We start from the raw sequence: 14036 nt of genomic DNA on the forward strand, positions 1-14036 counted from the left end.
CTCATTAAGTGCTTTTTTAAAAATAAATTGGTGGTTAGGGCCTACTAACGGTGTCTGCCGCTCCTGGGTGTTGTCCTCCTCCTGAGTGTTCTCCTCCTCCTTGGTGTTCTCCTCCAGGTTGCCTTGTCTGAGCTTCAACCTTCTGGCTCTCATTAAGTGCTTTTTTTAAAAAAAAATTGGTGGTTACGGCCTACTACCGGTGTCTGCCGCTCCCTGGTGTTGTCCTCCACTGTATAAATCTGAGCTTCAACCTTCTGGCTCTCATTAAGTGCTTTCTTTAAATAAATTGGTGGTTAGGGCCTACTAACGGTGTCTGCCGCTCCTGGGTGCTGTCCTCCTCCTGAGTGTTCTCCTCCTCCTTGGTGTTCTCCTCCAGGTTGCCTTGTCTGAGCTTCAACCTTCTGGCTCTCATTAAGTGCTTTTTTTAAAAAAATTGGTAGTTACGGCCTACTAACGGTGTGCGCCGCTCCCTGGTGTTGTCCTCCACTGTATAAAGCTGAGCTTCAGTCTTTAGGCTTTCGGACTATAGTATCAGATATTAAACTGCATTTGGCCTTCAACTTTGGTTGGGGTCTACTAACAGTGTGTGCCGCTCCCTGGTGTTGTCCTCCACTGTATAAAGCTGAGCTTCAGTCTTTAGGCTTTCGGCCTATAGTATCAGATATTAAACTGCATTTGGCCTTCAACTTTGGTTGGGGCCTACTAACGGTGTGTGCCGCTCCCTGGTGTTGTCCTCCACTGTATAAAGCTGAGCTTCAGTCTTTAGGCTTTTGGCCTATAGTAGCAGATATTAAACTGCATTTGGCCTACTAGTGTGGTTGGGCCCTTAAAACAGTGTCTGCTGCTCCTGGGTTTGCTACTCCACTGAACAAAGCAATGCCGCCTGTTTAGTCCTGTTACCAATTTTGAACTGCATTTAGCCTACTTTATTCTTTGGCCCTATATCTGTGTTTCCTCCTCATCCTGCCCATTGCCCAGCCACTGCTAGATGAGTCTGCTGGTACATTGACCTAGACCACTACATTCCCCTTGCACTCTACACAGCCAGAATCTGACCCTGCTGAAAGTAAGGTTCCCCTTCCCGCATGTTATACCACCTTACACAAGGACAAAGAGGAAGGTGCAGATGAAAGTGCAGGTTCCTTCATCAGGTGGGGGGGCATACTCGTTGGCGACGTCACTGGCACAGGGCCCCTCAGAGTACGCAAAAGTGTCGCTGCTGGTGGGAGGCGCCCCCGCCGTGCAAACACACCGCTGTACTTTGAGGGGCCCTGTGCCAGTGCCAATGCCAACGAGTGGGCACCCCCTGCTTGCTTAGGATCACAGCACTTGCAAACTTGACATACTTACCTCTCACTGCTCCACCGCCGTGACGTAGTCCACGTTTCCTGGGCCCACTAAAACCTTGAACCAGCCCTACCCCCCACAACTTTTGCCAAATGACCCCCAATTTCCAATGCCCAACTATTATTATAAAGTTAATTAAGATTGACAAGCTTCAGAAACAAGAATGGATGTTTTTGGCATTAAAATGGGCACTGTAGGTGTTTTCCTGGCCTCCACTCACTGCCGACTATGCTTCCCCATTGACTTGCATTGGGTTTCGTGTTTCGGTCGATCCCCGACTTTTCGCGATAATCGGCCGACTGCACTCGACTCGACTTTGAACAAAGTCGGGTTTTGCAAAACCCGACTCGATCTTAAAAAAATGAAAGTCGCTCAACCCTAATGGCCACACATGATGCTCAATACTGTATAATTGCCACACGTGATGCTCCATAGTGTATAATGGTCACACATGATGCTCCATAATGTATAATGGCCACACATAGTGCTCCATACTGTATAACGGCCACACACAGTTCTCCATACTGTATAATGATCCCGCATGATGCTCAATACTGTATAATGGCCACAAATGATGCTCCATACTGTATAACGGCCACACATGATGCTCCATACTGTATAATGTCCATTGGCCACACATGATGCTCAATACTGTATAATGGCCACACACAGTTCTCCATACTGTATAATGATCCCACATGATGCTCAATACTGTATAATGACCCCCCTCCTTTATGCATGGCTCATCTTCCTCCCATCCCATATGCATGGCTCATATTCCCCCCCTGTATGCATGGCTCATATTCCCCCCTGTATGCATGGCTCATATTCCCCCACTGTATGCATGGCTCATATTCCCCCCTCCTGTATGCATGGCTCATATTCACCCCCTGTATGCATGGCTCATATTCCCCCCCCTGTATGCATGGCTCATATTCCCCCTCCTGTATGCATGGCTCATCTCTCCACCCCCCTGTATGCATGGCTCATATTCCCACTCCTGTATGCATGGCTCATATTCCCCCCCTGTATGCATGGCTCATATCCCCCCCGTATGCATGGCTCATATTCCCCCTCCTGTATGCATGGCTCATATTCCCCCTCCTGTATGCATGGCTAATATTCCCCCCTGTATGCATGACTCATATTCCCCCCTGTATGCATGGCTCATATTCCCCCTCCCCCTGTATGCATGGCTCATATTCCCCCCCTGTATGCATGGCTCATATCCCCCCTCCTGTATGCATGGCTCATATTCACCCCCTGTATGCATGGCTCATATTCCCCCTCCTGTATTCATGGCTCATATCCCCCCCCCGTATGCATGGCTCATATTCCCCCTCCTGTATGCATGGCTCATATTCCCCCTCCTGTATGCATGGCTTATCTCTCAACCCCCCCGCTCCCATCTTGCATGGCGCGCCGGCTTATGTCCTCCTTCAACCCCCCGTCCCTCATACTCACCTGTCCCACACCGCGCGGCCGTGCAGACATCCCTCTGGCTCTGTCCCAACTCCCCTTCAACACAGATGAACAGCGCTCCAACTGGGTGTAATGGTCCAATAAAGAATCTTTATTCAGCCATATAACAGCAGCAACATTTCGACCATGTACTGGTCTTTTTCAAGCATACAAACATGGCAACATGGGCAGTCTTAAATAGTGTGGACACCACGCAGGGAGTCAATCACCATCCAGTACTAACCCACAATGTAATACAATATTTCAGTTAAAATATAAACAAACATCAGACACTTGTGTGTAAACAAATATACTATATACACATCACCTTCACCTCATTCGTTATATTATTCAATATGTAAACATATAAAAGAGCTTTGTTTTTAACTCTCCTCCGTGGGTTCACTAGATGCGTCCTCGTTTCCTTAGTAATCCTTCACCAATGGTATGCTCTTGCAGCGCCCCAGAGTCCTGGTCGTTGCAGTACTGTGGCTCCGCCACTATGGTGAGCTATGGTGCGTCTGATGGCACTGAAGGGGTTCATCTGATCAGGTATCACAGACACCAATACATTTCACAGCTGGGCCTCCGGGGGGAGCTAAGGGTGCTATTCATTAGGCCACTCCCCACCATAGTGGGTAAACTGGGGGTCAGGCAGGAAGTTAGATCAGAAAGCTGACTGGGTTGGAACCAAGCAACACCTTGTGGCAGAGGGTGTTGTAGGGGAAGATACAGTAGGGTCTCTGTCAGGGGTGGGATCCTGACAGGGGCTTGGCAACAAGAACGAACGTAACGGGACCGTGCCTGCTCCGGGTAGCGGCGGTGCCCAAGAAAGGATTAGAAGAGAGATAGATTGTGCTGAGTGAGAAACGAGATCACGCAAAGGAGAAATACCAGTAGGAGTCGTGCTGTAAGACCGAAGCAACATCCTACTGAGGCGCACTACCGGTTGCCGGAACGCCGAGGGAGTAGAATAACATTCAGCTTCAAGCAATACTCCAAACAGCGGCAGGACAGTCAGTCTAAGGCGGGCTGTCTAACACATATCACCTATGCAGTCTTGGGGGGCAACTTGTGGAGAGGGGCGACTCTAGGGTCCCGGAAGAGCTCCGAGCCTACCCGTCAAACGGGTGCCGTCCCAACCAGAACACCAGGGAGGGACGGAGGATTAGCAGAACATCATCTAATCGAGTTGTGAGGGAACTTAAGAAACAGACACAACAGTTGTGGGGGACTTTCCGTAAGCACAGCAGGGAAGGACCACAACACATAGCGCTAGTAGGAAGGCACCGATTTCCACCTGAGAGGAGAACTCTGGAGGTGCCATTGGACCGGCCGGACTTGCGCAGCCTGGTGAACCATATTCCGGACTGAGGACTCAGAGATCTTCAGTAAAGAGGTAAAGAGACTGCAACCTGGTGTCCTCGTTATTTACTGCACTGCACCACTACAGCGTCACCACCATCATCCACACCTGTTATTCACTGAGCGCCCCACGGCAGGGTCACGGACCGGGGCCTAGCCGCCGTGACAACCCCAGAGCAGAGACTCAGAGGCCCGGTACCGGGTACCCCTCGGCCCTGCGGCAGTGGGGGCGCCGCAACTTGGCGTCACGAGCAGGATCTACTTAAGCCTGAAGAATCAGGTCATGTGTGCCTTGGAACTGTGATTTACTGTGCTTGGACTGTACTTTATTGAGAGACTGTGTGCTGCGCCATTTACCGCCAAAAATCCGCCGCCATTGCAGCGCTGAGGAGAGCGCAGGAGAAGAGGAGGGGCGTGAAGTGGGCGTAGGCAAGCTGGAGAGCGCGAACAGCAATGGCCGCCCAGTCTAAATATTTCTGTGTCCTGAGGACGTGTCCATCAACAGCTGAGGTCCGCCTCCTGATCCTGTTTGGAGGGTGGAGACCATGGAGACGGGGCCGCCCACGAAAGAGACCGCGGGAAGAAGACATTGGAGAGGAGATAAAGATGGCGACGCCGGAAGCACCGCACGGGAATGGTCGAACCCGGAGAGAGGCTGGACAGCCCGAGGTGGCCCAGGGTACGCCGTCACTGCGAGAGCTGACCCTTACAGAGCCAACGCGGGCTGACCTCCCCGGCCGCCGTCGGAAGAGTGTATGGCCGCGGCCGAAGCCCGGCGGATCGCTGCCCGCCTGGAGGCCGATGCCCGCGTGATTGCTCGGCTGGGCCAGCCCACGGAGGTCTGCTTGTCTCCAGTGTCCCCTGCTCCTCCCAACCCGGTCGCGGCTGAAAGTGCGCTACAGATACAGGGCCTGAAGCTCATGCCTGAGGCCGAACACCTGCGGCGCTTGATGGCTGCATGGCGAGCCCGACCACAACCGGCAACCCAGGTTGATCTAACCACCGTTGCGGAGCCCCCCTTGTCCCACTGGGGTGTAGTGGTCTCCTTCAACCCTCAATATGGACGCGGGGTTATCCAAGAGATTGGAGAGCCGCTACAAGTCCATGTGGACCGGGAGGAGGTGGAGCCCTGCGAAGGAAGATTCCCTCGCGACCTGGAGCCAGGTGACGCGGTAACTTATACCAGATGGAGGAGAGCTACGGGAGAGGCTGGCTGGATGGCGTGGTGCGTCCAGCGGTGCGTCGCACTACAAGCCGCTGCCGGAGCACCGGAGGATAAATCTCCTACTGAAAAAGTCGCTGAACCTGGCCCTGAAGAACAGCGGAGCACCCGGACTCACCATGTACCTTGGGGGCGTGCCGGAGCTTCGGTGAAAAGAACATCCCGGCGAGGGATCCTGTCGTTGTTGGGGCGGGACCCGATCCTTGAACCAGCCAGACGACCCGTTGGTCTGGTGAGGCCCGGGAGGAAACCACCTTCTTCCCCGAAGAACGAGTAAGCATAATGCTTTAAAGATGTACATAGTTTTTAACTGTTTGTTTCCTGATTTTTGCTGCTGAACCCGTCCAGGGTTAACTCTTAAGGGGATCCTTCTGTGGACCTGGGATCCCTATTGTTTTGCTTTTGTTGATTTTTCTAAGTTTTGGTACGAGTTTATAGTTGAAAAGAACTGCTGAAATCATGAACAGTGCATGATCCGAACTTCTTGTACATAGTTTGCACCTTATTAAAGGCGCTCCCTACTGGTTTTACTTAAGGAAGGACTCTTTGTGAAGATACCACACTGGAACCTTTGCTGAGTATGGACTGGTAGCTTGAGAAGGCGTGCTACCTCATAGAGACTTGGTCCCCTCTTAAAGGGGATGTTCATTTGTTGCGCTTAACCCGTGATATTGCTTAAGATAGGAAGCAATAATGTCTTGACCAAAGAAAGAGATGATAATGTTTACATGAGAAAGTTGTATGTATTTAATTAGTTGATTGTGAAGAAATACTGATGATGTTCTCTGAGAAGAAAAAGGTGAAAGATAGAAGAAGGATGCAGTGGGCCCGTAGGGATAGACGTGGTGTCCAGCATGCATGATAGAAAGAAAGATAATGAGAAGGCTTAATGTTCAATAGAAAATGTTTTGATAATGTTGATAGATAGTTAGGATAGAAGGTAAACCCTGAGTCCTCATAGGAGTCATGTAGAGATGGCTCAGTGCTCTTAAACTGAAAGTAATGTTATGTTCTATACTGTGTATAGTAGTTGAAAAGGCAGTAGGCCCTGGCTGAACGGGGCGGTCCTATAACCGAAAGGAGAGGCAGAAGGTCTGGTGCCGATAGGACAGGCGGTCCTGCAGATCTAAAGAAGGAGAATGAAAAAGTTAAATTACCTTATAATGTGATTATAGGAAGGTCTTTAGTGGATTCAGAGTGTATGTCCTTAAAGGCAATGTTAAATTATTGTTCAACAATTTTGCACTTAGTAGAATACCCGGTTGGGTAACAGGAGTTATTTATAGCCTGTAATTTATAATGTTAACCATGTTTGTAACGTTCAAGTGTCCTTACCTCCCATAAAGGGAAGCCTGTTCAAGTATACTTATTGTTATTGCACTCAACAAAACTGTATGTCTTTTTACTAACTTGTATTGTTGTTTTCTTCCCAGTCCCGGAGTACTGTGTTTAACCAGGGGGGAGTGCAGCGCCCCAGAGTCCTGGTCGTTGCAGTACTGTGGCTCCGCCACTATGGGGAGCTATGGTGCGTCTGATGGCACTGAAGGGGTTCATCTGATCAGGTATCACAGACACCAATACATTTCACAGCTGGGCCTCCGGGGGGAGCTAAGGGTGCTATTCATTAGGCCACTCCCCACCATAGTGGGTAAACTGGGGGTCAGGCAGGAAGTTAGATCAGAAAGCTGACTGGGTTGGAACCAAGCAACACCTTGTGGCAGAGGGTGTTGTAGGGGAAGATACAGTAGGGTCTCTGTCAGGGGTGGGATCCTGACAGGGGCTTGGCAACAAGAACGAACGTAACGGGACCGTGCCTGCTCCGGGTAGCGGCGGTGCCCAAGAAAGGATTAGAAGAGAGATAGATTGTGCTGAGTGAGAAATACCAGTAGGAGTCGTGCTGTAAGACCGAAGCAACATCCTACTGAGGCGCACTACCTGTGGCCGGAACGCCGAGGGAGTAGAATAACATTCAGCTTCAAGCAATACTCCAAACAGCGGCAGGACAGTCAGTCTAAGGTGGGCTGTCTAACACATATCACCTATGCAGTCTTGGGGGGCAACTTGTGGAGAGGGGCGACTCTAGGGTCCCGGAAGAGCTCCGAGCCTACCCGTCAAACGGGTGCCGTCCCAACCAGAACACCAGGGAGGGACGGAGGATTAGCAGAACATCATCTAATCGAGTTGTGAGGGAACTTAAGAAACAGACACAACAGTTGTGGGGGACTTTCCGTAAGCACAGCAGGGAAGGACCACAACACATAGCGCTAGTAGGAAGGCACCGATTTCCACCTGAGAGGAGAACTCTGGAGGTGCCATTGGACCGGCCGGACTTGCGCAGCCTGGTGAACCGTATTCCGGACTGAGGACTCAGAGATCTTCAGTAAAGAGGTAAAGAGACTGCAACCTGGTGTCCTCGTTATTTACTGCACTGCACCACTACAGCGTCACCACCATCATCCACACCTGTTATTCACTGAGCGCCCCACGGCAGGGTCACGGACCGGGGCCTAGCCGCCGTGACAACCCCAGAGCAGAGACTCAGAGGCCCGGTACCGGGTACCCCTCGGCCCTGCGGCAGTGGGGGCGCCGCACTCTCATTGTCGGGCTTCCTGTATGATGTTACTTCGCAGGTATATGGCGCCACCAGGAACACACAACCTATCAACTTCATTCTTATATTGCTGTTATCTAGCTTACCCAATCAGATAAGTTCTTGTATACTTAACGCTCTTGCATCATTACCGGTCGTCTCCACTGGCATCACTACCGGGCAACAGACACACAGGATGTGGAGTGCGAACGCAGGCGCATCACGCTGGAGCCGCGCCTCCTCACATGATCTGGTCGGAGCCACGCCCAGATGTGACGCGTACCCGCGTCACACGGCAACCACCCCGCGCGCCTGCCAACCAGGCAGGTTACCCGGAGAACTCCCAGCGCAGCACCTTCTTCCTGCGTGAGCAGTCATCTGATACTGCTCATTAAGGTCATGAATATGCACATATTCATGACCTTAATGAGCGGTACCACGTGACCGCTCATTCAGGACGAGCTCCAGACGCCGAGACCAGGCATCGCTGGAGCAGGGTGAATATCGTCTTCAAGGAGGGTGGCTGGGAGGCAGGCGGGTGGGAGGCAGGCAGGCGGGCGGCCGAGGGAGGGGCCCTGGAGCAGTGGGGGCCCTAGGCAGCTGCTGGCCAGTATGCCAGCAGGTGTCAGTGCCTGGGCCCACCGGAGAATCCTCCGGTTTTCCGGTGGGCCAGTCCGAGCCTGGTGACACTAGATGAGCATGCAAAGCGTCAGAAAGCATTTCATGTAAATATGTTGAAGGCACATCAATGCCAGGGAGGCCTAAGTCTTACCTGTCTGTAGCCTGCCTGAAGAGGGGGAGGCTGATCTGTTACTGGATGTGGGGGCTGGGACTCAGTACATGGAGTCCCTGGAGTCAGCAGAGTTTAACCCTGAGCTATCCCACAGTCAGAGGTCTGAGCTGATGGGGGCGCTCAGCGAGTTCACCGAAGTCTTCACAGGGGAGCCTGGAAGGACACACTTAGCAGTTCACCATGTGGACACTGGTACTAATCCCCCCAGTATGGCAGTCTGCATACCGTGTGTCAGCAGAGGTGAAGACACACATGAGGGAACAGGTAGAGGAGATGCTGAAACTCAAGGTGATACAAAAATCCCAGAGTGCCTGGGCCTCGCCTGTGGTTCTTGTCCCAAAAAAGGACCGTACTACCCGGTTCTGTGTAGACTACAGGAAATTAAATGTACTTTCTCACCAAAATGGGGCAGAATCAGATACGTGCTCGGGAGCTGACCTGTAAGTCAACCCCCATGCACGTTCATAAGGAGGGAGGTGTGGTGAAATATGTGCATATATATCTATATGTGTGTAGTGGCATATGTCTAGGGTTATATGTGCGACTAGTGATAATGTAACATCTGTCCTGAAGGCAAGTCACACCTAGGTGTTAAGAGGTACTTCCTTGGGACTAGCAGGAATTGTGTCTCCATATCTCCCCAGGAGGTCTAGCTAGGGCAAGAAGAAAGGTAACATTTGGCACCCCCTATGTCTTGGAGGGGAGATGCTAATTGCGGCTGGAGGGCATCTATTCTTGAGAACCTTTTCATACGTATATCAAGAGAAAATAATGTATTCATTGGGGGCGCGGCCGTGGCCCAATCAAACAGGCAGCAGTTATGATATTGACCTGAGGGTCCGGTCTAGAAACCTGACCTCCAGACCAAAGTTATAAATTTAGGCTGCAGACAGAGAATTGTGTTTACTTGATGGGGCAGCCTGAGAAGCTGATGTGATCCAATCTACATTCGTCCTACCCCAGGGAGCAGAAAGCAACTACCCAGTTAGATAATTTCTGCAAGTTTCTCCTGTTTATTTTGATACTGTTTTGCATAAGTTGTATGTCTTTTATTATCATATTTTTATACCTTTTCCTTATTGTAAAGCATTGAACCTTTTGTTATTAAAGTATAAAACTTTAACAAGTTGAACCTTGAATTTTCTAAAAGAATCCATAGCCTTATGAGTGATAGACATATTTTTATTAGTATTATTATTTCTGGGACTCATCGCCCGTGTATTCGATGAGTGGTGGCAGCGTGCATGAGCGGGTGTGTGGCCTGGGTCGGTGTGTGATTTATGCTCCCATTACAGCATAGGACAGAGGTTGAATGCTGGACAGAGAGGGGAGATAGATTAACCCTTGCAGGCACAACCCCAAGTCACGTGTGAGAGCGGGCACGTGACGAATAAGTGACACCACGGAGAAGGGATCCGTGACAGGTCCCCTTCCCCTCATAGACCCTAAACCTGTGGGTGTACCCTGAGGTTCTCTCGCACAGTTTGCAGTTTGTACAGCTTTATTTAGTGCCTGGACTTCTTACTGGGCAGTTATTGTCGGAATTTTAGCCTCCCTTTGAAGTGAACGAGAGATTCATCAATAGCTATGTCCCACAGGGGTGTGTTCGCCTCAGCAAATTTTCTGCTGAGGTGTTCAACCACAGTCCAAATTTTATTTAGACAATCAGAGTTAGGATCGTCTCGGGGAAGATACTGCGCATTATCATTATAATGCAAAAATGTATGGATCCCTTCAAAACGTTTCCTTGTCATGGCCATGCAGAATACCGGTGTACTTTAGAGAATATCTAAATATATACGTATATATATATATATATATATATATATATATATATATATATATATATATATATATATTGTACAGAGAAAAGGAACAGCACAACAATGTTACTTATCTTCGGGTGCAGGGCCCCAGGCAACCAGTCCAATGATTACACCAGATTCACAGAGATTCAAAAAAAGAGGCAGCACTCCATTGTAAAAGTGAAAAAATGTGGTAGGTTTAATAATTGCGCATGCGCTGTGAAGAAATTGCCACACAGAGTGCTCCATTGGTTTGTATGACGTTTCAGTATAGTGATGCGCTCTGGGCATGCGCATTAAGCAACATAGAACGTCAACTTTTGTATACAACGTCCTCCATGAGCCTGCAGTGAGTTGCAGGTGAGCAGATATTATTAATAACAATATGTATGTGCAATGGTCATCAATAAGAGATTAATTATTTGTAAAGTTGCAAGCAAGTAAGCAAAGCTTTTTGAGAGATAAATGGAAAGTGGAATTTGGATTTTTTATTGCACAAGGCACGTAGCACTTTATGCACAAGCACTGTATATGAGTATATAATGATTAATGTAAATGTTTTAATGGATAATGAGTGGGTGTAAAATATGATTGTAACCAATATAACACTTGTTGAAACACATATAAATAAGTAACAGGTATGGTTACTCACTGCTTGATAAAGGCTCAGATTGAGCCGAAACGTCGCCCGGCTATGTGGGTCGATTAAACCTACCACATTTTTTCACTTTTACAATGGAGTGCTGCCTCTTTTTTGAATCTCTGTGAATCTGGTGTAATCATTGGACTGGTTGCCTTGGGCCCTGCACCCGAAGATAAGTAACATTGTTGTGCTGTTCCTTTTCTCTGTACAATGTTTATGTCCGGAAATTTTTGCACACTGAAATATTTTTATATTTTTGTAATTTGTGTATTTAACAATTTTAAGCCATTTTTTGGTAACATGAATGAAAATTCCATGGAACCTGGGGTGTTCAATTACACACCTGAGGATGAGGAACGCATACTAAGTGGCGTCATGGGTGATGCTGCTTTCCTCAAAACACCATCCATTATTGAGATGAAAAAAAGATATGAAAATGAATCTAGACGTCTAATTACTTTACAACTACACCTAACTACATTGGGACAATATTATAAAGAACATAAAATCCCAAGGGTACTGAGATCTAACATCAGACCAAATCTTTTTATGGATAATCCTTCTTTCTGTACAAGATTCACTATGATTTCCAATAAGTATGCCATGGATATAATGCTTTTAAATATTGAGTTCCTTCAAGGTGATATTAAAAAATTACAACAAAATATAGCAGAAAGTGAAGTGAAAATACAACAAGGTCTAAAGACAGAGGAATGGACAATATTCAAAGAAAAAATAGATAAGGACATGTGCAAGTTTCGTGGTGATTTAGAGGAAACAAAGAGAAAAAAGTGGAGTAGAGACACTGGAGACTATGAAATGGGTCATGTGTATGCCTGGCAATTTGACAACTGTAAAATGCCTTGGAAGAAAAGAGGTCAATTGGAAAGAGGGGATGTTGAGAGTGTGAATAATCGCACAACTAATGATTTATTTATTTCCTGTAGAAAATATAGGTGGAATGGAAGACGCAAAAGGAGAGGAGGTAAACGTCACCATAGGAAACAAAAAGAAAATGGAGAAAAACAAACCACAACAGCAAATACAGAGACAACCGAATCTCAGGAAACGGGATCCAAACTTGTAGTGAACATTTCACATAAGGAACTGACTGTAAACCAGGTATCTGTACTTAGCAAAGGGTTATCATTCAGTCCGTGTTCACGCATGGACTGGTTTGAATTGCAAGTGGACTTAGCGCGTTTCTTTAGAACGATAAGATTAAAGGAATGGTTTCATAAAAAAGATGTTAATGTTAAAAACAAGACAAGTGAATTTGATATGAAAGATTTGGAATTAAAAAATAAGAGCAACTTCGTTCCAACTAGTAATTCAGCAGCTATAGACGCCTTTGAGAAAGTAGTCACAATGGAGGTTGAGAACTTGAGACAGAATAGTGTGGGAACATATAGACACCCTAATATGTTAAGAGACGAATTTTTGGCTTTGCAGGAGCTTGTCCATGACGACGACATCATCATCAAACCCGCGGATAAGGGGGGTGCTGTCGTCGTCATGGACAGGTGTATGTATGTAGCGCCCCCACTGCCGCAGGGCCGAGGGGTACCCGGTACCGGGCCTCTGAGTCTCTGCTCTGGGGTTGTCACGGTGGCTAGACCCGGTCCGTGACCCTGCTGGGGGGCGTACAATAAATAATAGATGTGGATGGTGCTGGTGGTGCGGTGAAGTGCCGGTCACAATTAAATAACGAGGACACCAGGTTGCAGTCTCTTTACCTCTTTACTGAAGGTCTCTGGGTCCTCAGTCCGGAATACGGTTCACCAGGCTGCGCAAGTCCGGCCGGTCCAATGGCACCTCCAGAGTTCTCTTTGCAGGTGGAAATCTGTGCCTTCCTGCTAGCGCTATGTGTTGTGGTCCTCCCCTGCTGTGCTTACGGGATAGTACCCCACAACTGTTGTGTCTGTTTCTCGTGTTCCTCTCCACAGGTTGCCCCCTATGTCTTCTTAGGTGATTTAGATGAGACAGCCCACCTGTGACTGACTGTCCTGCCGTTGGTTTGAAGTATTGCCTGAAGCTATATATAGAAATACTTCCTCGGCGTTCCGGCCACCGGCTGTGCGCCTCAGTAGGATGTTGCCTCGGTCTTACAGCACGACTCCTACTGGTATTCTCCTTTTTGCTTTGATCTCGTTTCTCACTCAGCACAATAAATCTCGCTTCTTGTCCTTTCTTGGGGCACCGCCGCTATACTGAGCAGGCACGGTCCCGTAACGTTCTTTCTCATTGCCAGGCCTCTGTCAGGGTCCCAAACCTGACAGGGACCCTACCGAATCTTCCCCACAACACCCTCTGCCAGGAGGTGTTGCCTGGTTCCAACCCAGTCAGCTTTCTCTCTAACTTCCTGCCTAACCCCCAGTTTTACCAGACTGTGAGGAGTGGCCTAATGAATAGTACCATTAGCTCCCCCTGGAGGCCAGACAGTGAAATGTTTTGGTGTCTGTGATACCTGGTCAGATGAACTCCTTCAGTGCCATCAGACGTACCATAGCCCCCCTTAGCGGCGGAGCCATAGTACTGCAACGACCAGGACTCTGGGGCGCTGCATGTATATGTCAGAGATATGTAGACAGTTATCAGATGGGGAGATATATCAAAAGATGGATGGTGACCCAAAATTCAATATTAGTAGAGAAATAGAGATTTGTTTGAAGGAAGCATTGGGGATGCAAATTATAGATCAACAATTGTATGAATATCTATGGGTGGAAACCCCAAGGACACCAATGATATATATAATCCCCAAAATACACAAGAGGCTAGATAATCCAGCGGGACGCCCCATAATTTCA

The sequence above is a fragment of the Ranitomeya variabilis genome, chromosome 7, assembly GCF_051348905.1.
Source record: "Ranitomeya variabilis isolate aRanVar5 chromosome 7, aRanVar5.hap1, whole genome shotgun sequence".
NCBI classification, from domain to species: domain Eukaryota; kingdom Metazoa; phylum Chordata; class Amphibia; order Anura; family Dendrobatidae; genus Ranitomeya; species Ranitomeya variabilis.